The 27,943-nt window shown below is 42.2% G+C and overlaps 1 protein-coding gene across 1 annotated transcript in view; it reads right to left on the bottom strand.

Annotated features, from left to right (window-relative positions):
* The window catches only part of LOC149463450 (uncharacterized), a 164,308-nt gene extending 145,343 nt beyond the window's left edge, over nt 1-18,965 (bottom strand). The window contains exon 1 of the mRNA XM_089674974.1: nt 18,947-18,965. The gene's annotated coding sequence lies outside the window, so the exon portion shown is untranslated. The remainder of the gene's footprint in view (nt 1-18,946) is intronic.
* Between the last annotated feature and the right edge of the window lie 8,978 nt (nt 18,966-27,943).

Raw genomic sequence — 27,943 nt, 5'->3', positions numbered from 1 at the left:
TAAAAATGACCACAGCTGATCACAGTTGAAAGTCAAATGGCTTTGTGTGCCATTTAGAAGGTGATTATCTACACAAGTGATTTTTAGAAGGGGTTGATCCTTTTTTCAACTTAGTGATTCTGTTTTTGAATTTTTTTTTTTTCTGACATGTTAATGTTATATCTTTCACTTGGATGTTATAAGTTGCAATGAGTAAATATAGCTGGTTGCAAAATATGAATATATTTTAAAGGGGGTGTGATACTTTTCTATACCCACTGTACTTTCCACATTAATGGTTGTGATCAAGAGTACAATTCCTATAACAACTATTCACCAAACTTGGAAGTGTTCATGCTTTAACATCACAGAATGTTAAATTCGTTGATTATATATTTTTTGAACATTGATCTTTGATCTATTTTCATTTTGACATGAAATAGCCTTTCCTGGTCTTATTTGTGTCATCACATGATGAGGGAGGTGGTGACCCATTGTATGCTGACATGAGGAAGAACCAGGAAAGGAAAGTGATAGGAATCCGTTAACAACTTTCTATAGTTTCTGTTGATCAGTGTCTAAACACAAAACAAAAAATTAATCCACATTCTAGGAGGATAAAACTTGAAAGAAACCAAGAGGAGGAGTACTTTATATATAGGCACTGAATCAGCTATATACTGAAAACAGCCTTATATTCGCCCAGTCCTGAAATTGGATCATATTACTGTGACCTTAATTCTATGGATGCCTTCAGATTCAAATTGTAATAAAATATAAGTAAATAATATAAGTAAAAAATAATACATCTTGTATTTATTTTATTGTAAATCTGAAGAAAGAAACTATTAGACATCCGTTCCTAATAGCTACAGGTTCCTAGCCTATAAAGATAAGGGTCAAGGAAGGCGGGCTGCCATTATAGTAGAAGCCCGGATACAGGCAGCAGTGAGAGAGCCGGTTGTATTCGCCTGTACAGCCCCCTGGAGTGTCCTCATCCGCCCCCTCAGTCTAGTTCACTTGGAGCTTCTATACTTGTTCAGGCTGCTCCACCCTGCAGGTCCCTCCCAGGTAAATGTCAGTGGTCTGTCCGGCCGAGGGCACAGGCCTACCTTCTGAGGAGCTCCTCATGTACTGGAACTAACCGCCTCACTCTTCTGTCTCTGTGTTGGAGTCCCTCCTTTCCCTCTTGTATTCTCCTAGATTGTAAGCTCCAAGGAGCAGGGCCCTCCTTTCCCTCTTGTATTGAACTGTATTGTTGCTGTATTGTCTCCCGTTATATTTTAAAGCACTGAGCTGTATAATAAAAATAATAAGAGGGTAGTGTGTTTAGTTTATATGATTCCCAAAAGAATATGTTATTAGCCTAATAACTGTAGGCCACCTTTGATTTGGAAGAGGTCTACCATGACAACCAAGATAACTATCAAGCCCCAAAGGTCAGTGAGTAGGGCAGTGTACAGAGATCAGTATCACAAATGACAGGGGTAAGTAGGAGAGAAATCAGCAAAACAAAGAACAGGGCGTCTACAGGACAAAGGGCAAGTGGTCAGCAAGGCAGTGTAAAGTGGGGGGCAGGAGAGCATGGTATTGGAAGGTCTGAAGGACTGCTGTGGCACAGCTATCTATTCTGGTGCTCTGATCCCCACCAGTCCCCCTCTCTCATCACATGGTGTCACCCACTTGAATAAACTGGAGAGGAGGGCCAGCAAGGATCAGCACTCAGGGCTACAAAACCCCAAACTAACCAACAGCTAGTCCTAGGTGGCAGAGGCATTCCCCACCCCGCAGCCACACATGAACTGGGGGAGTTCCTGCGGGGCAGGGGATGCCTCTGCCTAGAACTAGCTTTGAAAGCTTCCCGGCTTGAGAACTCAGGTGGCAACAAGAGGCCTAAGCTCATTCCTTCTCTGCACTGCTCTGCCAATCGGTGTTAAGAGGGGGAGAAAGGAGCACTTGTTGGTCAACAGTTAGAATGCGATCAATGGCTCCCACTCTAGACTACAGCTGAATCCCCGGACCTGAGATGGATATTTACACCATTGTTGAGGGATAAAAGAGATTATGGAAATGTAGAGGGGACAATGGGGTTGATTTAATAAAGGCAAACAGGCTGTCCACTTTACAGGAGAATTTTCCCCAGAGCTTAGTGAATGTCATTACATTTCACTTTGCAAAAATTACCCAATCACAGGCAAGAAAAATAGAAAAAAATGCATTTTTGTTTGCACATGATTGGATGATGGAAGTCAACAGAGATTCAACTCATTCACTAAGTTCTGAGGAAAGCGTGCCTTGCAAAGTGAACAATCTATTTGCCAGTGAATAAACCCCCATAAATGACTGGGGTATGCTCAGATATGCTCGTCCTACAAAACCTCTCTGCCAGTAAATAGAGTAAAAAAAAAATGTTTGGAAATATTTAAATTGGAAGTAAAGTTCACTTTTTTTACTCGCATCTACAGGTAAGCCTACAAATAAAGCATTTTTATAGGTACGGCGAATATCTTCTAATCTTGCACACGGGATGCAGCTGGTGACATCAATGGCGCATGCGCTCTGAGGGAACAGCATACCTGTACCTTCAGAGCTCTGTGCCGGGGCTCCCACATGCATGCATGGGAGTGATGTCATCGCGGCCCCGGCCATTCATACAGCCAGAGCCCACGAACCCGGAAAGAAGACCAGGTGAAGATGGAAGTGTCGGGAGCCATGACAGTGCTGTGCTGGACTGTTCCATGTGAACGTAAGTCTGTCATAATGCGCTAGTATTCTGCGCATACTAGCACATTATGACATTATCCTGTAGGGGCCTGTTATTGTGTTTTTTTTTTTTTTCTAACGCTTTAGTAAAGAAGAGCAATCTTATTATTATTATTTTTTATTTATATAGGATTTATATAGTGCCAACAGTTTGAAAAGTGCTTTACAAAGTGAAGATAGACATTTTAGTTACAATACAATTTGGTACAAGAGGAAACAGAGGGCCCTGCACATTAGATCTTACAATCTAGGAGATTATCACATTCAATGTGTAGGCTTCCATAGATATATGTGTTAGTACAAAAGTGCTTACCTACAGTTTCCTCACCCATGTATACATCTCATACATCTCCAGAAGTTACTATGAGAGATGTAAATAGTCAACAACTAATACCTGAAGACATGGCAACATTTCCACACAGTCTGTTTACTCTATTTCTAGGCAGAGAGGTTACGTTGGACCATGCATGTTTGGATATAACCCATTACATACATAGGGGTTAATTTCTACACCACCTCCACCTAAGAACTGTACTTGATTCACCTCTATCAGATCATCTGCTGCAGCGATTACCTTTTGTACCACCTCCCCCTCCCTTTTTAGATTGTAAGCTCCATGAGCGGGGCCTTCCTATTCCTACTGTATTTTTTTTTTTTTTCATTTTAATATGTATTAATTTTCAAACAAACATATTATACAACCTTATTCTCTTAAAAACATTTAATAAATTCTTAGTACAATTGACATTCCCCTAGTTATCTCTACCCCCCCCCCCACTCTGTTTTCTCCCCCATTATCTATATAACAGCGAGAAGTATACTCATAATATTTTACTTTATCTCAATATATTCCACATTTAACTTAAATTCTTCTCATCTTTTCCATCTCACATAATATCTCCCCATCCTATCTTCATTCATGTGGTAAAGTTTCTCCATCCTACATATCTGGTCCACTCTATTTACCCAGTCTTCTACTTTCGGTACCTCCCATCTCCGCCAGAACTTGGGTATCAGACCTTTTGCCGCATTTAAATAATACCATATACCAGATTCCTTATATTTATTCACTGATATTTCTGAACTGTGAAAAAGGCAAGTCTCTGGATCTAATATAATGTAAATTTTAGTGATATTCCGAATCATTTGCACTATTTTCTGCCAAAAGACTTGTATTTTTGGGCACTCCCACAATGTATGATACAACGTGACTCTCCCTCCACAGCCCCTCCAACACAATGGTGAATTCTCCCCACTCAACCTATGTGCCACATTCGGTGTGATATACCATCTTACTAGACATTTATAGTTCATTTCCACCTCCCGCATGCTTATATTTTCATGAATTAATCTATATATCCTCTTCTGTTTTCCCTCGTCTATTACCACACCCATATCCCTTTCCCATTTTCCTATATACGTTGGCCTTATATTTGTGTCTAATTCAGTGAGAATCTTATATATTTTAGCAATTCCGTGTTTCCCATCTCCCCGTGTTTCTAGTAACCTTTCAAACAGATTCCAATCCTTTCTAGCGCTCAAAGGTTTCGGCAGCTTCCCTACAAAGTGTTTCAATTGGTGATAACGCCACTCATCTATCCTTGTGAAAACTTCTCCCTCTTTCTTTTCCAAATCCTCAAGTGATCCCATTTCCTCCCCCACCATTATATCCCTTAATTGTGCATCTTCCTTCTTAATCCACTTTCCTGTGATATCCTCCCTTCCTGGAGAGAAAAACTCTGTATTCCTTAGTAGCATTAGTAGTGAATTAAATTCCCAACCCTTCCGTTTGTGCAATATATCCCAAACTCTTAAAACATTTACAGTGTATACACTTGTACTGTCCACTAATCCTCTATATTGTGTAGGCACCCATATAATCCTACTCAAATTAGTTCCACTGAGTACATTTTCGATTTTAACCCAGCTTTTCCCTTTTGAATTATGCGTCCATTCGAAAATTCTTGCCATTATTACCAATTTATAATATCTCTTAAAATCTGGAACTCCCAGTCCACCCTTCTCTTTATTCCTACTCAACGTTTCATAACTTATTCTACGTTTTCTGTTCCTCCATATATATCTTGTTATCATTTTTTTAATTGTTTTAAAATATACCTGTGGGAGCTTATATAATTATATAATTTATATAAGATTTTGGGAACAATTACCATTTTTATTAAGTTTACACGTCGTAGCCAAGATGGGCTTCCCACTCCTGATTTCCTTAACTCCTCTTTAAGCTCGTTCAACAATGGAATATAGTTTAATTTATATAGGTTCTTATAAGAAACCCTGAGTTTTATCCATAAGTATTTTAATTCTTTTTCTTTCCATACAAAGGGGAATTCCTTTTGTATCTTATCTTTTTCTCTATTTGGAAGGTTTATATTTAATATCTCAGTTTTTGTTGAATTCATTTTTAGATTTGATAACTCCTGTCAGGAGCCGCCGCAATCCGCAGCTCGGAGCAGGCGCAGTGTGCCCGTTCACGCTGGTGTACGGGCACTAGGTCCTGGCCGGCCGCGGCTGAGACGAAATCCGCGCATGCGCACTCGGAGCCACGAGTGCGTGCCTGGCACCAATTACAGCACAGGGCGCGATATTTAAATCCGCCTTGCACTGAGAGGAATCGCCGAATGGTCTTTCCTGCATCCCTGTGTCCTTGATTCTGTACCTGTGCTGTTGAGTTACTGTTGCTGACCCGGATCGTCTTGACCTTGCTGTGTTCTCCTGCTCTGACCCCTGGCTTGCCTGACCTCTCTCCTGGATGCCCCCTTATAGACCTGATCTTCTGTTGCTGACCTGGCGTGTGACCCAACCATTCTCTGCCCGCTGCTTTGTACCGTACCGCTCCCACGGCTACCGACTCGGCTTGTCTGACTACGCTCTCGCTCATCCATCCATTCACCTGACCTGGGCATATCCGCCTCTTCACATCAGACTCTATCCCTGTGGGGGCCTCTGGCGAATTCCTCTACCACGGGTAGGTGTACTCCGGAGCCACGACCTGGTCTCGGTTTACTCCAAGTCCATCCCCACCATCAGGGGCCCTGGTGAACAAGTTAACCGGGACTTAGACTCCGCGCTCTAGGGGAACCTCATCGGTTACTAGAGGTACAACTAGACGGCTCTTTACAACTCCCCATATTCCTTCAATGTCTTCATTAAATTTGGCAAGGTTATCCTGGGGTTCCCCACATAAAACAGCTCATCCGCATAAGCAGCCACCTTATGTTCTATGTCTCCTATCCATATTCCCTTTACATCTATATTCTTCCTTATTGTAGACAATAAAGATTCCATTGACAAAACATATAATAATGGAGACAATGGGCATCCCTGTCTTGTTCCATTTGACATCTCGAAAAACTCTGATTTATCCCCATTGACAATGATAGCTGCGGAGGGCCTACTATACAACTTTCCTATCCACTCTCTCATTCTAACTCCCAACCCTAATACTTCTAGAGTATCCATCATGTATCCCCAATCCACTCTGTCAAATGCCTTTTCAGCATCTATCGAGAGCACCACTGCCGGGGCTTTCTCTTTTCTACTTTTCTGTATAAGCAGCAGCGATCTCAACCCATTGTCTCTCCCCGGGACAAACCCCACCTGATCCCCATGTATCGACCCGGGCATTAAGTCCTTCAACCTATTTGCTAGAACCTTCGCATATAGTTTAGTATCTGTGTTCAATAATGAAATTGGTCTATAACTTGAACACTGCGTGGCAACCTTTCCTTCTTTATGAATAAGAACCACATGTGCTTGTAGGGATTCTTGCCTCATTTCCATCTCTCCCCCCAGTGCATTCTTATATGTCTTCAATTTGGGTACTAATAGTTCTTTATATTTTTTATAATACCTCACAGTGTACCCATCTGGTCCTGGACCTTTCCCTACCATGGTACTTTTTAATGCTGTTTTTATTTCTTCCTGCGTTATTCCTGATTCTAGGGCATTCAGTTGTACATCACTTAATTTCGGCAATCCTGCGTTTTTTAAGTATGTTTATCTTTTTTTTATATTCCTTATTCCATCGTTATGGGAGATAATATTGTACAGCTTACTATAATATTCTTTGAACACCTTAGCAATATCTTTAGTTGAATGAACCAGTTCTCCCTTTTGGATTTCTTATTTTTTCTATATAATTCCTATTCTTTTTTTTTTCCTCAGGGCTCTCATTAGGTACTTTCCAGGCCTATCTCCCCATCTATACCTCTCACTTATCATTTTTATTAAAAACTGTTCTCTTTTCTTCTTCCATCAGATTATTTAATTCTTCTTTCTTATTTATTACCTTCTGCATTATTTCTTTAGTTATTCTATTATTATGTATTTGTTCAAGATCAAATATTTATTTTAGAAGCCCATTAATTTTTTCTCTCCTTTCCCTTTTTTTTTGCCCCGATCGCAATAAGAATTCCTCTAATGTAAACCTTGTGAGCCTCCCACAGTGTAGCTACCGACATATCTCCTGTATCATTTTCCTCCCCAATTTTTTGATCGGTCTCTTGATCCAGAAGTGTCTCATTCAACCTCCATGCTATTCCCCCTTTCATCTCTCTTCCCCATCTTAATTTCATTGTGACAGGAGCAAGATCTGATATTGACGTTACTTCAATTTTTACTTTGACCAAAGACTCTATAAGTCGATGTTCTAACAATATATAATCCAGTCTCGAATATGTCTCATGTGCATGTGAGAAGAAAGTATAGTCTCTATCCTTCATATGTTTAATTCTCCATGTATCCACCAATTGGTACTCGTATATCTGCCTCTTCAATGATCTCAGAGACCTGCTCTCTTCTCTCTGCACAGAAGAAGTTGCATACACCTGTGGATCCATACAGATGTTAAAAGCCACAATCAGTCTACCTTTTTTAAAATCCATCAGTTCTTTTAATACATTTTTCAAGAATATCTCCGGCTTCTTATTTGGACAGTCAATATTAGCTACTGTACACTCTATTTCTTGTAGTTTAACCTTTAGAAACAGAAATCTCCCTTCAGGGTCTGTTACTCTATCTTCCAATTCAAACCTTATATTTTTTGCAAACCCTATTGCTACTCCCTTCACTCTTCTAATTGAGAATCTGCATAGTACCATAGTGGATAGTATCTAGAGCAGTGGTTCTCAACCTGGGGGTCGCGACCCCTTTGGGGGTCGAACGACCATTTCACAGGGGTCGCCTAAGACCATCAGAAAACACATATTTCCGATGGTCTTAGGAACCGAGACACCGCACCGCTGCCCCTGTCACCTGGCCACACCTCCGGGATCACTCAACAGCTCCGCCTCCTCGCCGCTGATTGGCCACCGGAACTGTAGCTCAGGAGAGGCACATAGGCGGCCAATCACCGGCGAGGAGGTGGAGCTTGGAGAGGAGGAGCCGAGCGGCAGCGCGCGTAGATCAAAGAAGATCGAGGGAGCTGCCGGAGCAAGTGAAGAGGAGAGCGGCCAGAGAAGGAAGACAGCTGACAGGTAAGTGCAAATTTTGCTGCTGCAGCCAGGTATGCTGCCTGTAGATGGGAGAGTGAGTGAGAGAGCGAGCCCAGGCTGGAGCAGGGGTCAGCAAGGTAAGTATCATTGGTGTCAGTGGGAGGAATAGTGCCCCATCATTTGTGTCACTAATACCAACGATGAGGCACTATTTCTCCCACACATACACCAACGATGGGGCACTATTCCTCCCCCCACTGACACCAACGATGGAGCACTATTCCTCCCCCCACTGACACCAACGATGGGGCACTATTCCTCCCCCCACTGACACCAACGATGGGGCACTATTCCCCCCCCCCACTGACACCAACGATGGGGCACTATTCCCCCCTCCACCAATGATGGGGCACTATTCCTCCCACTGATACCAATGATGGGGCACTATTCCTCCCACTGGCACCAATGATGGGGCACTATTCCTCCCACTGACACCAATGATGGGGCACTATTCCTCCCACTGACACCAATGATGGGGCACTATTCCTCCCACTGACACCAATGATGGGGCACTATTCCTCCCACTGACACCAATGATGGGGCACTATTCCTCCCACTGACACCAATGATGGGGCACTATTCCTCTCACTGACACCAATGATGGGGCACTATTCCTCCCACTGACACCAATGATGGAGCACTATTCCCCCCACTGACACCAATGATGGGGCACTATTCCCCCCACTGACACCAATGATGGGGCACTATTCCTCCCACTGACACCAATGATGGGGCACTATTCCTCCCACTGACACCAATGATGGGGCACTATTCCCCCCACTGACACCAATGATGGGGCACTATTCCTCCCACTGACACCAACGATGGGGCACTATTCCTTAAACTGACACCAACGATGGGGCACTATTCCTTCCACTGACACCAACGATGGGGCACTATTCCTCCCACTGACACCAACGATGGGGCACTATTCCTCCCACTGACACCAACGATGGGGCACTATTCCTCCCACTGACACCAACGATGGGGCACTATTCCTCCCACTGACACCAACGATGGGGCACTATTCCTCCCACTGACACCAACGATGGGGCACTATTCCTCCCACTGACACCAACGATGGGGCACTATTCCTCCCACGGACACCAACGATGGGGCACTATTCCTCCCACGGACACCAACGATGGGGCACTATTCCTCCCACGGACACCAACGATGGGGCACTATTCCTCCCACTGACACCAACGATGGGGCACTATTCCTCCCACTGACACCAACGATGGGGCACTATTCCTCCCACTGACACCAACGATGGGGCACTATTCCTCCCACTGACACCAACGATGGGGCACTATTCCTCCCACTGATACCAACGATGGGACACTATTCATCCCACTGACATCAGTGATGGGGCACTATTCCTCGAACTGATACCAACGATGGGACACTAGTCCTCCCACTGCAAAATTACAGTTATGGAGTAGCAACGAAAATAATTTTATGGTTGGGGGTTATCACAACATGAGGAACTGTATTAAGGGGTCGCGGCATTAGAAAGGTTGAGAACCACTGATCTAGAGTTTAACTTCCCATTTGTCTCTATCCTTAGGTGTGTCTCCTGCAAAAAGACCACTGAAGATGATCTATGTTGTAACTCCTTAAACAACCTGAACCTCTTCTCTGGGCAATTTAACCCATTTACATTATAAGTTACAAACTGTATCTCCTCCATCCTTTTACCTCCACTCCTCCCCTTCGTCTCCTCTCTCTTTTCCTCTTTATTGCTGTATCTTCTCCTCCCCCCACCTTCACCCACTTCCCTCCCCCCATTCCACTTCTCCCCTCCACCCAGCCACCCCCCCCCCATTCCCACCCTCCCCTCTGCTCGGCTTATAATTTGCCTACAAATCATTTGTGGACTCAATCCCACCTTTGAATCAATCCCTGGGGTTGAGCTCCTCCCATGCATGACTCACCTCCCCCCCCCCTCCCCTGCATCCCTCTAGCTGAACCCATAAATTTCCAGAGGCCAGAAGGACATGCAGGGAGGAGAAGAGGGGGAGAGAGAGATACAAAAAAAAAAAAAAAAAAATATTCTCTCCCCTACTCCCCCCACTCCTCACTCCCCCTCCCACATTCTATCTTTCCCTTCTGATTAGCTGCCTGTTCTCTTTTCCCATAGCCCATGTCTCTCCTTCTTCTTCTTCCCATCTGGTATCTCCATTTTCTGCAAGTCAAGTCTATCACAGAAGTCTCTCATGTCTTCAGGAAGTCTCAAAAATGCTGTAACTCCATTTTTCCATCCAATTGTATTATAATTGTACTGTCCCCCTTTATATTGTAAAGTGCTGCATAAACTGTTAGCGCGTTTACATTAGGCTACCTCCGATCCATCATTTTTAAGTAGAAAAAAACACAGTCCTTTTTTGGGGGAGGTTTCCCAGACCTGGACAGACGCAGAAATAGGCGGGTGTAAACACACAGAAGTCCGTTTACATCCACCTGTTTATAGAGCTGCATGACTCTTACGATCAGGTCTGCCTGATAAACTGACAGGTGGATCTTATTGCAAAGCCTGCATGAAAGGACCCTACCACTAAAGTTAGCCCAACCATAGACGGAGCAAATTTATTTCCTGCAACCACAGACAGTGTTGATGGGGGAATCCCTTCAGTGGAGCCATTGTGTTCTCCCGGCAGGGGGGTGGGGGAAGCTATCCCCGCCATGAGAACACAGGGGTTTATTTACTAAAGAAAAGATAAACCGAATGCCTGAGCTCCTGCGCTGGACAATGGACTCCACAATGTCAATATCCCCACATGTGTATGAAAGGAATGCAAGCCTTGCTGCCCTCAACGGACCAGGGAAATCCAAAGAGAACTGTATATGAAAAGACAAAAAGAGGGTGCATTACCTTTAAAAATTTGATTTATTGATACAAAGTAAAATACTCAGGGCTCTAAGGAAGAGGTACAACCTCAAAACGCATCAACAATCAGCTATCCAGAGGTCTACAGTCCCCCACCAGACTACCTTTAGGGGTCTTGGACCATGCAGCATCTCTTGTGACATGCTTTCCATTTGACTTTATTTCTTTTACTTTTTATCAATAAATCTAATTTTTAAAGGTAATGCACTATGCCCCTGCGCCCTCTATTTGTCTTTTCATATACAATTTATTTACTAAAGCTGGAGGGGTTTATTTACTAAAGCTGGAGGGGTTTATTTACTAAAGCTGGAGGGGTTTATTTACTAAGGCTGGAGGGGTTTATTTACTAAGGCTGGAGGGGTTTATTTACTAAGGCTGGAGGGGTGTATTTACTAAAGCTGGAGGGGTTTATTTACTAAAGCTGTGGTTAGAAGCTGATTGGTTTCTTTGCAGATGTGAGCCTGATTTTGCACTCTCCAGCTTTAGTAAATAAACCCTGTGATGGGAGTCACTTTGGGTGGGGGGCCTATGGAACCCAGCTCACTTTAGAGAGGTGGAGAGACCCCTGTCTCAGCTCCCCATATCCCTATTTTGTGTAAGTCACCCTGTGCCTGTTAGGGTTACAGGGTGATCTGTCCTAATATTGGGGTGGGGGGGTTGTTGATTCTTTAATGCCATGTGGTTGCATCCCATTGTTCTATTGTGTGTCTTGCTTGGGAGCAAACTATTATGGGATGTATGAGTTTGTCTATTAGCTTAGTGGGGGGGGGGGTTTCTCCAGCAGCCTTCCCTCCTGATGGGACTGTCTGCTGGTGTGAAGTTTGAATACCTGTGTGCCTCTTGTTGCCAAGTGTAGATTGCCCTGCCCAGTGTCATTATGCAGGGAGATGGGATTGCCCACTGAGTGTATAAAAAGCCAGTTCAAGTTTCAAATAATGAGTTCCATGTTCAGACAGATTGGTGTTGTCTAGTCTTGTTTGGTCGGCTGTGGTCGGTGTTCGGACGGGGAAGCGGTATTATAACAGAAGTACCCAAGCACAGACTGGTTACGTTACAAACCCCACAGTGATTATTGCTAGCATCAATAACAGATGTAGCAATAATCACATGTAAAATACGGCAAGTTGGTTTTACCCAAGTTGATCGATCGATCAATCAATTTGGGTACATTCAGCTTGCCCAATTATGGTTCAAATCTTAGCTAGTCCCTGCTGAGATTCGAACCATCTATGGCCTACTTAAAGTGATTCTAAAAGTTGTTTTTTTTTAAGAAAAAATAACAAACATGTCTATACTTACCTGCTATGTGTAGTGGTTTTGCACAGAGCAGCCCCGATCCTCCTCTTCTCGGGTCCTCTGCAGGCTCTCCCGGCTTCTCCCTCCTCTCAGGTGCTCCCACAGCAAGTAGCTTACTATGGGGCACCCGCTGCTCTGTGTGTCCATCCACACACGGAGCCGTGACTTAGCCTCCTAAGCCAGCTGGTGGAAAAAAAAACAACACTTTTGTGAAGCGGGAGGAGCAAGCCTTGACATCCAGGAGTGTGGAATACCTGGAGGAGCCACTGTGAAGGTAAGTATAGTGCGTGTTCCCTTTCAGGACTTTTCCTTTTTTTTTTTTTTTGTAAGCGACTGTTTCATGACAGTATCCAAGAATGTGTCACCAGCACATCCAGGATCTCCAAAAAAAAACCCCATTACATGCCTGAGGAAGCGGTTCTGTGTGGCCCTGAAGCGTTGCTGTTTTAGCATTCATGTGATGGTCGAATAAACCTTTGGACTCTCTTTTGGGATTTTTTTCCCAAACATTTATAGGTAAAGTTGATCTAGGGAATATCCGATTCCCACTTGGGGGATCGGGAAGGAATTTTTTTCCCAGCGGGTGCAAATTGGATCGTGCATTGCTGTGTTTTTTTTCCTTTCTCTGGATCAACTGTGGGTGTAGGATTACAACTTTTTTTTTTTTCTATGGTTGAACTGGATGGACTTTTGTCTTTTTCCAGCCAGACTAACTATGTAACTATGTGCAGGTGCAGCTCCACTTCAAGGGATAATTTTTTAGTTGCCCAGAGTGGGCTATAATATCATACTTATATTAAAAATGGAAATCCATGTCAAATTCACAACAGAGATTTAGCTGGAGTTCTCTTTAAAGTAAGGGGGAATCTTTTACTGATCAGTGACCCCTGTATGACTGTTTTGCAGAAAAGGTGATTCAGGTTTTGTTTATATATGACAAATAATGGCATGCGTTGGTATATCAATTTTTTATGTGAGAAACCGCACTCTGAAGGCTGCTCACTGCTGATGAATTCTTCTAAATTGCTGCATTTTTGTAAATGGATGAATGGGTAGGGTCATAGGCGAATCAAGCTGCATTGTGTGCAGTGGCCAGTTGGATACAATAGCTGCTTTTATTTTACTTTATTTTATTTATTTAAGTAGTTCCAGTAACTGCAGTTACGCCCCTGTAATTGGCTATTTTAGGCACCTGTAATCCTCCCCAAAGCATTATCTTATGTACACATAATGCATATGTACACATAATAATACTGCTCTGCGCTGTTGTTTAAACATACCTATAAAGCCCTTGCTGACTGGTATGAAGATTAAACATAACATTCCTCACCCGCTCCTTTCACATTCCACCCTCACTGCAGAAAATCCTGAAGTACTGATGTTTCTCTACTAAACCTAAAGTGAAACGCTGACCAAAACTTGCTATGGATGGACTGAAGCAGATTTAGAACCTCTGTCAGTTTCTATTGTTGCCCAATGGAGACATGGCAAGAACGGAAAGGAAATCTCCCCAAGAACGGAAAGGAAATCTGGATCTGTCTCCATTGGAAGCTTTCTTCTTCCTTTTTTGTTGGGACAGCTGTAATATTTTACATTTCCTATCACTTTCTGCCCAGAGGCATTCAACTGCTTATTTAACACGGCTATATTTTGTACTGAGGGGGCCTTTTTACTGGGTGGATCCCTCCATGTCCATGGCCTCCAGTGTGGATCCAAGAACAAATGCATTCACCAAACCAGGTTGGCTCTGAGGAAGAGGTATGATACCTATTTTGTTCAATAAATTATTTTAAACGATAATGCACTAGGTTGGTGCGCCCATTTTCTGTTTCTCCATTTGTATCCAGTGTATTTGGACCACCCTGGTCTGTTGAGGGCAGCAAGCAGTGCATATTCCAGAAAATTCCAGAACATTCCTATTGGGTCTACTGAGTCCTTTCCTAGCGCAGGAGTAAAGTGTTGTGTTGGATTCACCAAACCACAGCTGGTGTTTCAAATTCCAGTGTCTGCGACAGCCTGTTGTAAAATAATTGCTGTCCCTTTTTCACCACCTTGCGCCCGCCATGTGAGGAAATGACGGACGGGCGGCGGTTCTTTCATTCTGGGAGGACGTCATATGACTTCCTCCCACTCTAGCTGTGTATGAGCGTCCCCAGGGCTGTGCGGCATGGCGATCGGTAGTGCACTGTGTCCCTGGGTCACCAATCACAGTAAAGAGCTGATGACATAGGCTCTACCATGTGATCAGCTGTGTCCAATCACAGCTGATCGCATGTAAATAGGAAATGTTGGTTATCGGCAGTCCTCCCTCATGCTGACAGCATGAGGAGAGGAGAGCCGGTAATCGGCATTCCTCAGAGGGGACATGTACATAATTGCCACCTATCAGTGCCCATCAATGCCACATACCAGTGCACATCAATGCCACATATCAGTGCTCATCAGAGCTGCCTTTCAGTGCCGACTATCAGTGTCAGTCAGTGCTCACTGTCAGTGCCGCCTATCAGTTCCAATCAGTGTTGCCTATCAGTGCCATATATGAGTGCTGCCTTTCAGTCCCCATCAGTGATGCCTGGCAATGCCCATCAGTGCCGCCTATCAGTGCCCATCACTGCAGCCTCATTAGCGCACATCAGTGAAGGAGAAAAATTACTTATTTACAAAATGTAACAGAAACTAAGAAAACTTTTTTTCTCAAAATTTGCAGTCTTTTTTGTTTGTTTAGCATAAAAGAGCTACTCGTACTCGATCAAATGCTTAGTATCGGTATCGGTGTTACCCTACTTATCATAAAAGGTATGACTATAGAACTAGTTGGATAGCACTTAGGTCCCTTTCACATGGGCCTCCCAATCAGGTCCTACTGTCCATTTTTCAGGTGGACCTGATAGGAAGGTCCATGTGGGTCTATGCGCTCTTGGATGTAAACAGACTTATGCTTGTTTACCTTCGGGTCCATCCAGGTCTGGAAAAAAATGGAAAGGAGTCTTTTTCTGGTTTTCTGTACCTAAACATGATGGATTTGAGCTAGCCTGATGTAAAGGGGCACAAGTCTGTTTACATCTGGCAGCCCATAGATCCAACACTGGTCCTTCACAGTTTGCTGTCAAAATGTGCCGGGCATGGATGTTATAAAAGTGACATCTGTCCTGCTCTGCTCCGCTTAAAAACGGTAGACAACTATACAATTTTTTTTTTAAATTGTCCCCTGCAGGTTTGTGGCATAATGGGCTAGTATGCATCACATGCTAGCACATTATGACAAACTTACCAATCAAATGGAGCCCTCCAATGCTGAGCCATCACCACTCCCACTGCTTCCATCATGACCCCATCACAATGTATTTTTTTTCCAAAAAAAGCATTTGAAAAATTCTGCGCAAATACCGCGTGACATAAAAAATTGAAAAACCCGACATTTTATTCTACAGGGCCTCTGCTAAATAATACATATACTGTTTGGGGATTTTTACATGTAGGAGAGAAGTGTCAGAAGTGGCCCAGTAGGCAAGTGGTTAAACATTAGAGGATAGGCAGTGCTGACCTGACCCTCTCTGTGTCACCTTTCTGTCCTTCCTCTCCAGCTGTTATGGATGCCAGGCTTTCAGTTATGCCAACCAATGCTCAGTAAAGTCATCCAGGGTAGGTGCTGGCCAGCCGGGAGGAGCTGCGTAGGTACTTGCGTAAAAAGCACTAAGGAAAATTAACGCAAATACCACGTCATTTTCAAACAGTACTGCTAAATCCACTACTCAGTCATGTATATTTTGCTCAAGTGAAGCTGAAAAGAGATGAGGTTATACAGTTATTACACAGTTTGTTATTGTTATCTACAGCCTTGCTTTCACTCAACCGGAGAAACGATCAGGAATAATGGAAACCACAGAGGACGCCTCAGTCAAAGTGAGTGATAGCATGACAACCTGCACCTTGCAGGACAAGCACCATTATATTTTTTGTTAGGAACAAGAGATTAGTTAAATATATATATATATACCTGCACTAATAAGAACCACAATAGATTGTCAATATAATAAAAAATGAGGCGTAAAACATATAGCAACTGAACACAAAAACCCTGATACTAGGCAATCAACAATAAACGCATAAAAGTGCAGCACTTTTATGTATTTATAGATAAATATACATGTAAGAAAGGAAATCCCTTTACACATGGCTAGAGCTGCATTCATTCATAGAAGTATATACTACTCCACTCTATATACAGTACTACATATCACTGCATACAACTTTCCCTACTCTGGGCACCTTTGAAAACTACAAAGAACACCAGCAAAATGCACTGCAGTACTGGACGCCATTCTCCATCCAAGACTGTGTAAGGGAAATTTTGGGAGTCCATTAACACTTGTCCATTCCTCAGGGTTTAATGTGGATATACTGTACATGTTGTGACAAAAGATATATGGTTGTTTTATGTATTGTATAAAATCAAATTCAATAAAAGATATAATAAAAAACAACAATATTCCTGTGGGTTGTTAATTCCTCGGGGTTTTATGTGGATATATATGTTGTGACAAAAGATATATGGTTGTTTTATGTATTGTATAAAATTCAATAAAAGATATAATAAAAAAAAACATTTCTGTGGGTCATGTTAACACTGTGTTGTGTCATTGCATTAAGGCAGCCCGTTTTACTGCACAGGAATGGGTCAGAATGATGCATTGCCGCAATGCGCCTGATCACAAAAAGGTTATTTCAGCCTTAAAGGGTCATTCCACCCAAAACTGGTACTTCATTGTTTAAACCACTTAAGACTGCCTCGATCCCTACCCTGTCCTTCCCAGGTCTGTGCACCTGCTAGAACCATTGCAAGGCCATCCCACTCTCATTCATTCCCAACTTGCTCAGAATCATACACAGTGCGTCAGGAGGAATGGGAACACCCCTAGGTGAGCGAGTTCTTGTGTGTTGCATTAATGACTGTGCGTTAGGTCAGGTGTTAAGATGGGTTGCAGCCCATTCATATTAAATGGGCTGGTATTCCATAAAAAGATCCCAAAATGAACATATTGCATTTTTTTCTGATGCAGTACACCACAACACATGCCAGTGTGTTAACCGCTTCCCGACCACCCTATAGCAGCAGAACTTTTGCTACAGGGTGGCAGGGCTGCGCAAAATCACATAAATATATATATATATGGGATTTTGCATTTCCGGCATAGGGGGCGTGCGCATGCTGCCCTACCCGCGCCGCCATTGGTGTCTACTGAAGTCAATCACCGGGTCCAGGCCGGAGTTTCCCCACCGACACCCGGCGATCACCGAATATCACTGATGGGAGCAGGGGGGGACTGACCATTTGGAAACTCGGGCACTGCCCGAGGTCCCGGGGTCAGTAGGGGGCCCCATGAGATGCCCCTGGTACCTTTTTCAGTTTGGGCAAGGACACAGGGGCCCCATGATCCCCTATTGCCCGGGGGCCCCATGAGTTGTCAGTCCGCCCCTGCAGAGGAGAGAACTGTATGTAAACAACACAGATCTCTCTCCTGCCAGCAGTAACATACTGCTGTGTATTTCTCTGCACAGTAGAGAAATACAGAGCAGTATGTTTCCCTAGTAAAACGCACACAGTAAAACAGCACACAGTTAACCCTTTGATCACCCCGGATGTTAACCCCTTCCTGCCCGGTGTCATTAGTACAGTGTCAATGCTTTTTATTAGCACTGATCACTGTATTAGTGTCATTGGGATGTCAGTGAAAGTTAATCAGTTCCCCCTCAGTGCCCACCGCAGTCCCGCTATAAGTCGCTGATCGCTGCCATTACTACTATAAAAAAAAAAAAAATTCCAGTATATATACCGCCATTTGTAGACCCTAGATCTTTCACATAAACAAATTAATTTACACGTATTGGGATTTTTTTTTTAGCAAAGACATGTAGCAGAATACTTTTTGGCCTAAATTTATGATGAAATTTGATTTTTTTACTTTTTTTACTGGATATGTTTTATAGCAAAAAGTCAAAATATTGTTTTTTTTTCAAAATTGTCGGTCTTTTTTTGTTTATAGCCCAAAAAAATAAAAACGCACAGGTGATCAACTACCACCAAAAGAAAGCTCTATTTGTGGGGAAAAAGGACATAAATTTCATTTTGGTGCAGCATTGCACGACTGCGCAATTGTCAGTTAAAGTAAGCAGCGCCGTATCGCAAAAAAGGGTCAGGGGGGGGGGTAAATAATTAATGTGCGTTGTGGTGCCCTGCAACATATGTCCCTTTATGCACTGGGGTGCCATTAAAAATGAATTGCACTGTAGCATGCTTCTGCAAGTATGTAACAAACTGCATTGCAAAAGTGTGTGTATCCCGTCAAGAACTGTAGCAACGAGCTTCCCCTGTGGCAGTCCCACATATAAGAAGCCAAAAGAAGACTCAGTCCAGCAGATCCCATCTGTAACATGTAATCATCACTTTTGAGTGGAGTGACCCTTTAAGCTCCATATCCCAGTAACAACACAATAGCGCACCTACTTGCAGCTCTCCCTGAGGATCGTCCGGTGTCTGGCCTGGGTGCTGGTCAGATCCTTTTATATGCACATACAAGGGTCAGCCACTGCCAGAAATAAGTCATTTAGTTGGACACGCCAGCACTGTGGTTTCTGCTGAGTGTCAGTCCAGCTCAGGCGGTTGAATGTTATCAGCGGGTGGAGATAAGTTGTATGCTGAGGTCCACAGGGTGTGGTGGAAGAACAAAAATGGTCTCTATCAGTAAAAGGCGGGTGGAGACCGCAGGGAGCAAGAATGTATAAAAATAATTTGTTCTCCAACAGTGTAACAAGCGTGTCACTTTGTGTCACTGACCCGCCTCTAGTGTGTCACCCTGCAGGTGCAGTTTATACCAGGCTACTAGGTGTCCCCCTTTAAATTTGGTTATGTAAGTCAAGGCAGCATAATAACCAAATTCCTAATTAGTAGTGGTGCACCAAAATTAAAATTCTAGACCGAAACGGAAAATTCAGGATGCACATGGCCAAAGGCAAAACTGAAATAGACAGTTTTTAAAAAAATATTTTTATATATATTTGTATTATATTCAACTTTTTAATTAATATAACAAATTTAATGGAATCTGAATTTAAAAATATAAAGTCCAGTAACGTAAAATAACCTTTATTGAAAGTAACAGCCAAAAACTGAACAGAAAATAAACTGAAATATATATAAAATTAAAAAACTTAAATAGAGGCATTTTTGCATTGAAGTCAATGGGACACGATTTTGCATCGAAGTAAATGGGACACGATTTTATATTGTCAATGATCATCAGTACTTTTTTTTTATTATTGGCAAAAATGCAGATTAACCGTAGTTTCGGCCAATAATTTTCAGCGCATCACTGCTACTTGGTTATGTAAGCCACGGCATAATCATAACCAAATTCCCAGTTGGCAGTGGTGCACCGTAATGAAAATTCTAGACCAAAATGAAAAATTCAGGATGCGCTTGGTCAAAATAAAAAAAGAAGGCAAAACTGAAATACAGTTTTTTTTAAAAAAAATATTTTTTATATATAATTTTATCATATTTGACTTTTTAATATCACAAATTTAATTAAATGTGAATTTAAAAATATACAGTCCAGTAACATAAAATAACCTTTATTGAAAGTAACAGACAAAAATTGAACAGAAAATAAACTGAAATATATATAAAATAAAAAAACTTAAATAGAGGCATTTTTGCATTGAGGTCAATGGGACACGATTTTGCATTGAAGCCAATGGGACACAATTTTTCATTATCAATTATCATTATCAGCACCTTTTTTTTTTTTTGTATCCGCAAAAATTCAAACAATCCTAGTTTCAGCCAATAATTTTCAGCGCATCATTACTACTTGATTATGTACGCCAAGTCATAATAATAACTAAATTGCTAATTAGTAGTGGTGCTCCGAAATTAAAATTCTAGACTGAAATGGAAAAATCAGGATGCATGTGGCCAAAAAAAAAAGAAAGCAAAACCGAAATGGACAGTTTTTTTTTTAAATATTTTTGATAAATGATTGTATTATATTCAACTTTTTAACTAATATCACGAATTTAAATGAATATGAATTTAAATGAAAGTAACATAAAATAACCTTTATTGAAAGTAACAGACAAAAATTGGACAGAAAATAAACTGAAATATATATAAAATTAAAAAACTTAAATAGAGAAGCAAATTGGACACTATTTTGTATTGAAGTCAATGGGACATGATTTTGCATTGTCAATTATCATTATCAGCACTTTTTTTTTACTGGCAAAAATGCAGATTAACCGTAGTTTCGGCCAATAATTTTCAGCGCATCACTACTAATTAGCATTTACTGTGTACCTAAGCCGTGCCTGGAACAAAGTGAACATTACATATGGAAATTGCACATGTGGTTTTTGGCATGATTTTTGCCAAGCAAGCCTCATGATCTGAATCCACATATAACTGGTCACAGATTCCAAGCAGATTTTTAAAGCAACCTCCTGAAATTCGTGTGTGATCCTGCCATAGATCTTCACAATTACTTGCCCCAAATCATGCACTTCAGCTATTGCATGTGACTAATGCTTCAACAGGGGGTGATCTAAGGACTACTTGCTGATCAGAATTCAGTCTTGTTATAGCAGTCTATCAACTGGAACTCCAGGCAAAAAAATATAAATATAGTTGGAATAAACATACAAAGGATTTGTAATTCTCTGCAGCCAGTATTGTGATTTTTTATTTTTTTTGGGAGGGTGGAGAACGGGTACCTGGTTTTGGTAGGTACCTGCTCCTAAGTTTAAAACAAGTACGTATAATATACTTTCCTATCTATTTAATTATGAAAGCAATGTGAGGAATCCAATGATCAGTATTGATTGAGAAAGCAGACATGGCCACCGGGAGGAGCGGGGGCGATCCGCGTGGATTCAGAGCTATTTATTCATAGAGCCCGCTTGATCCAGCCATCTAAGAATCCAGAGAAGTGAGTTCCTGTAAGCAGGCATCTGCACCCATCCATCCCTTAAAGGGACCTCTGGCCAGCTGGATCCTTTTACTTTCCTGTGTGCTCCAGACAACACCACCTACCTAGAGGGAGGATTATCCTTATCCTAGACCAGATCCATATCCATAAAGGAGACCTCTACTGATTCATATAATGCGTATTTATATTACGCATCTGGTGAGTGCGGAATTTTACCACACTATTTGGAGAACCACTACTGGATTTTATTGTGATTCCACACCGTTTATCTTCACAGACTGTCACCTTCATTTTAACATATCCTGGGCATTTAATTTTATTGAAATTATTTATTGTTGGACAGACAATCATATTACTCTTTATTATTTTAGTGCTGCACTTAATTATTTTATTTTTTGACAAGGTTTTATATTGGTTGCCTTGAGTGCTTTAGCTGCTGACTAGAGAGAGCTCACTTTTTTATTGTATTTTATCGAGAGAGTTTAATTCCACTTTAAGGGAGGGATAGGAAGGACGAGGAGTCTCTCCTCTGAATGATTGTGCTTTGTGTGGAATCTTAGCTTCAGCTTCTGTGAAGAGCAGGCCTTTTTTAGACAGAGTTTTAAGTCCATACATTCTCTTAACCCCTTCCCGCTGGTGCCTCCCGGCCCTTTAAGAGTTTCAGAAGCCGGGAGGCGGGACGGTAATCATGTGGCACATGATCGGGAAAGGTCCCGATCAAAAGAGCAGACCGGGACCTTTCCGTGAGTACCAGACGTGTGCTGGGAGCGCGCAGGGTGCGCGCTCTCAGCACATATATTTTTGTTAATTGCACAGACGCTGGGAGGCCGCACATTTGCGTGCTGCAGGGGTGGTTAACTGTGGCCCTCCAGCTGTTGGTGAACTACAAGTCCCATCATGCCTCTGCCTTTGGGAGTCATGCTTGTAACTGTCAGTTTTGCAATGCCTCATGGGACTTGTAGTTCTACAACAGCTGGAGGGCCACAGTTGCCCACCCTTGTCTTAAAGCCATTACTAAAAATGAAAGCATCTCACAGCCAAAACCACCTAATACTCTAAACTAAATTAGTTTACTTTAAATTAATAATCCTTTTTTTTTTCCACTTCCAGACTAAGCCATTTCTGGCACTTTTTGTTTACATGTTAAAATCTAAATTTGTTTGCTAGAAAATGTCTTAGAACCCCTAAACATATCATTTTTTAAAGCAGAGTCCATAGAGAATAAATTGGTGGGTTTTGCAATTTTTTAATGTTACACGGTATTTGTGCAGTGGTTTTTTCAATGCAATTTTTTTAATTTTAGTGCAAAAAAAAACACATTAGATAACCCATTTTTTTGTAAAATATAAAAGATATTACGCTAAATAAATAGATACCAAACATGTCATGCTTTAAAATTGCGCACTCCTGTTCAACAGCGACAAACAATGTAAATTTTACAGGTGACCACTTTAGATTTACAGAGGATGTCTTGAGCTAGAATTACTGCCCATGACCTGATATTCTTGGTGATACCTCACATGTGTGGGACGATCACTGTTTGCGCTCGTGTGTTCGCCTTTCCATGGGGGGAAGGGGGGGAGGGGAGCACTTGACTGTGTGGTTTGAACACCGTTTACATTTGCGTTCACCACTACGTGCGAGCACAGGGGGGGCGGGGGCACTTTAAACTTTAAAAAAAAAATGTATTTAATGTTTTTTTTTTTGCACTGTCCCTTAACCCCCCTGGAGGTATTCCCAAGTGTAGCTCGAGGTTAACTTTCAGTATTAAAAGCGGTAACCCCGAGCTACACTCGGGATTACCCTGCAGCGTTGCTCAGGGATCCCTCGATCACTCACCTTGTCCTGCGCTCCCGCAATGCCCCCCCTGCAGCATCCCCAGCCATCTCCTCCGGCCGATGCCGGCATCCGTCTTCCGGGTTCCGTTCCCTGCAAGCGTCGGGACGTACGGGGGACAGAACCGGGGGGAAATTCAAAAATTTAAAAAAAAGTGACATTCACTCAATACACTAAAATGTGAAAGTATAACATTACTGTATCAAACCATTTCACATACATTTTGTCCCTAGTGCTTTGTCCTGTGCCCTGCCTGCATTTTGACTGTTCTTTCTGCCTGCAAACTGAGAAATGTCCATGGCGTCCAAAAAGCGTCCCTTTAGGTCAAAAGCTGTTTTAGACCAGCTAGAGAACAGCGATAGTAACTTAGAACCACTTGCAGAATTGAGTGATGATTCGTGGGGAAATTCGTCATCAGACACCAAAAACGATTTTTGATGTGCGAACTTGGCGCTATATTTAAAATTTCAGTGTTTTTGGTTTGATTACATTATTGAATTAAATTTTGTATTATATTATTATTTTTTATGATTATTATAATTTATGATTTTGTGTTTCAAATTTTATCATACCCGGGATATTTACTGGACTCTTGTTCGGACAGATTTCAGTGAGTTATTCCTAAGAATTACAGGCCTACATTAAAAAAACAACATATTTCCATGCAAAAAAATGTACCGCTTTGAGCACAGAAATACTGACAGAATCAGACTGCTAGGGAGGTTAAAAAAATTTTTTTAATCACTTTTATTCTTATCACAAGAAATGTATGCATCCCTTTTGGTAGAAATAATCTCTTTATGGAGAGATATGGGGCCAATAAGACCCCATATCTCTCCCCTGCAATGTAAAGCATTGGATCAAAAAAAGCAATGATCTGGTCTTTAAAAAAAAAAATGGCCGGAAGTGACATTGCTCCAGTCCTCCAAGGGCATAGAGATGAGTGGCGGCCATCTTTCCTTCACTCATCTCTATGCCCAGCACTGGGATTGATAGTTTCTCAGGTAAGTCTGAGGACTACCAAGCAGCGGCAATGGGGGGCGGCGGCGAGGGGCTGGGTGCATCCCTAGAATCAATACAAAGAGAACAGGAATCCTTTTTATTCAAATACATGGTACAGCAGGCACATATCAGGAATATGAAATGTTGGGTTTACATATTCTTTAAGATTGATATTTACAGAGCCTGAAATTCTACAAGCTAGCAGGCAGGCCTTTATGCAATGTCTCTTCTGCAATAAAATGTCCCAACCTGCTTGCTCACTGTCTCCTCCAGCGCTGTAAACTGAGCTGCACATACACACATATGCACATGCACATGCGCAGCTCTGCTTACAGCGCTGGTCTGGTCTCTGTGTTCCAGAATGACAGGAGTGACGTCATCCTGCACGGGCCAATGCAGACAGCCAAAGACCAGCACACAAGACTACTTCATCCTCTTTACCTGTCCTGTATAACCTGAATGGAAATAGAGGATGGGGAGTGAGTGGAGACACAACCATAGCAATGAGCAGGGGCGGACTGACAACTCATGGGGCCCCCGGGCAATAGGGGATCATGAGGCACCTGTGTCCTTGCCCACACCCAAAAAAGCTTATGAAAAAGCCAATGAAAGGTACCAAGGGCATCTCATGGGGCCCCCTACTGACCCTGGGCCCTTGGGCAGTGCCCGAGTGCTCGAATGGTCAGTCCACACCTGGCAATGAGGTATATGAGAACCGCAGTGCTTATATCTGGAGTAGCAAGGAACTACAATGTGGCTGTTCTAGTTCCGCCATGTAAACCAACTGTTTACAGGACATAGAAATATACCTGCATGATGGCAATTGGCTTCTGAGGAACAGGAATGTTTTGCTTCTGAAAACCTTTAAGGTATTCTTGCCTGAAATCGGACTTTAAAGATATTGACACAAAATATCAAATAATATCAAAATATAAAATAATTCTAGTTTCTCCTTAAGATGACTGATGAGTCTTATTGACTTCAATTCTCCTTTGACATTCTAGAAAGCAGGAAATTCCTTAAAGGCCACTGGCATTCAGTCCCCGAGTGTTCCACGTAAGTGTTTATGTCAGTGGAACCTGTATTTGGTTTGTAAGGAACTCTAAGCATTCTATAGAAAGGCTTGGTTCACTGATGTTATCACCAATGACATTTACCAGGTTTACGTGGTGAAATGAATATGAACCTGAGTGCTGACTGACAGTCTAAGCAGGAAATTTGGAATGACAGGTGCATTGTCACTGTCGCCTGTTGTCAATACAAATGCATCCAAATGCTGGTAGTAGCTGTAGCATCCGTCAGTCACCAGTTGCATGATGTGTTTCAATAGAGCACCAGAATTTATAGGTTTGTACATAATTCACATGCATGGAAGCCCTTGCAACCCCTCTAAAAAGTGGTCCACAGAGGGCAGTAGAACAGTGGTTGCCAGGCATTCAGTCGGTGATATTGCTGCCTCATGAATGCCATTTTTTCTTTTTATGCCAGTCAAATAGGGATTTTGTATGATGTTTTACAACAGAGGCAAAAATTATACCACCTTGTTTCTTGGCTTGCGGTTGCGGCTTGATCCACTGGAATGGGTTGTGTTTGGTGGAGGTACTGCCCACCAAATGTGGGGGTGGTATAACAATTGTCCTTCAGGATCACTGTTTTCCTGGTCCAAACCTAACTTAAAATACTGTGATAAGGGCCAAAGGTCGTGGAACGTGCCAGAACTGGATAATGATGATTGGGATGACATCTGGGACCTTCCCTTCCAAACCTTGGTTTCTCTAAGGGGTCGTTTAATTCAGTTTAAATTAGTTCACTGGGCGTATTACACTCCTTATAGACTTCACAATCCCTTGCATGAATCCCTCGCACTCTCTGGAATGCTGGCGCTGTGGAGATGTCCCAGGAGATTTCCTTCATATTTTCTGGCACTGCCCGGTGATAATTGACTTCTGGAGAGAGGTGATGTCCCTGTGCAGTAAACTGACCTAGGTTCCCCTACAGCCCTCCATATTGATCTGTACATTAGGCTTGGTTAGCAATCTTCTACCTACAATAGCTGAACGAACTTTGGTTGGCCTACTTTAATCTACTCAAGGAAGGCAATAGCATTGAACTGGAAAAAGTCTGCCCCTCCATCTCTCACATTCTGGAAAAGGTTAGCCAATAATAGCCTGCCACTTTATAAGGATACTTACAGTACATACACAGAGGCTGCCCCAAAAAGTATGAGTATGGACCAAGTGGCTGGCCGAACCTTCCACTGCTTCAGATATGGCTACCAATTGAGTAGTTGTTATAACTCTGGGGTGTCTCTGTGTATCTTTCTGGTCCAGAGGGTATCCCAAACTCTATAATTCATGTTCAGTCTGGATACTCCTTACTGCTATGTGTACTCTTCAGGTTGAGGCTATGACCACCTTGGCCTCTTCACTTGACTATCCATGTAACCCTCCCATCTACAGTTTACTTCAATATATATCTCTGCATTGCCTGTAAGGCTATGGTATATGTGAACCATTATTGCTTGTTTTTTTAATTCTCTAAGTACAACATGTTGTATATCTATAATAAACAGATTGTAAAAAAAATAGATATATATTGTGATAATGTGTATGTGATTGGCTTCAATTGGTTATACTGGGGTTATGGCTGCAGCTGTATGTCAAAACCCTGGTATTTTATTTTTCAGCTGGCGATGCTGTTTCATCTAAAAGCAATCCTAGCGACTGATTAGCCGATGGATTGCTTTTACAGGCGGCGAGAGGGGACACCCCTGTCCTGACACGCACTGGCCGGTGCTTCTTCAGGCTCACCTGTGCTATCAAGGAGCCCAGAATCCAAACTGGTGGTGCCGCCGGGTGATCACAGTGTTGGTCCTTCTGGTCCCTGGCTTTCTCTATAGTTTTAGAATGTCGGAAGCAACATCAAGACGTCACTTTCAGCTAGGCAGATGTAAACACTTTTTTTTTTTAATCTCATGCTTTCCAGGGTAGAGGATAGATCTGGGGTCTCATAATGAGGACCTGTCATCTCTTATTTCTTTCACAAGGGATGTTTACATTTCTTCTGATAAGAATAAAAGTGTTCAAAAAATAATTAAAGTGAGAGCATAAAATAAATACATTTTTAAAACATTATTTTCAAAGCGCTCCTTTCCTTCCATGCTTGGGTGCAGAAGCGAATGCATACATAGGGCGCGCCTGCTTTTGTAAGTGGTTTTCGCAACACAAATGTGAGTGAACATTTTAGCGAAAGCAATAATTCTAGCACTAGCCCTCTTCTGTAACTCTAAGCTTGTAACCTGTAAATATATTAGTGTCGCCTGCAGAGATTTTTAAGTATCGTAGTTTGACGCCTTCCGCGAGCACACGCAGTTTTAAAGCATGACATGTTAGGCATCTGTTTATTTAGTGTAACACCATCTTTAATATTTTGTCAAAATAATTGGATTATATATTGTGTTTTTTGCATTCAAATTCATTAAAATGTATTTCTATTAGAAAAAAACGCATTTAAAAAAATTGCAACGACCACCATTTTATTACAGGTGAAACTCGAAAGATTAGAATATCGTGCAAAAGTTCATTTATTTCAGTAATGCAACTTAAAAGGTGAAACTAATATATGAGATAGACTCATTACATGCAAAGCAAGATAGTTCAAGCTGTGATTTGTCATAATTG

Source organism: Staurois parvus, unplaced genomic scaffold (genome assembly GCF_062004578.1).
Source record: "Staurois parvus isolate SC_StPar_1 unplaced genomic scaffold, SC_StPar_1.0 ptg000154l, whole genome shotgun sequence".
Classification (NCBI taxonomy): domain Eukaryota; kingdom Metazoa; phylum Chordata; class Amphibia; order Anura; family Ranidae; genus Staurois; species Staurois parvus.
This window is presented reverse-complemented; position numbering and strand designations above follow the sequence as displayed.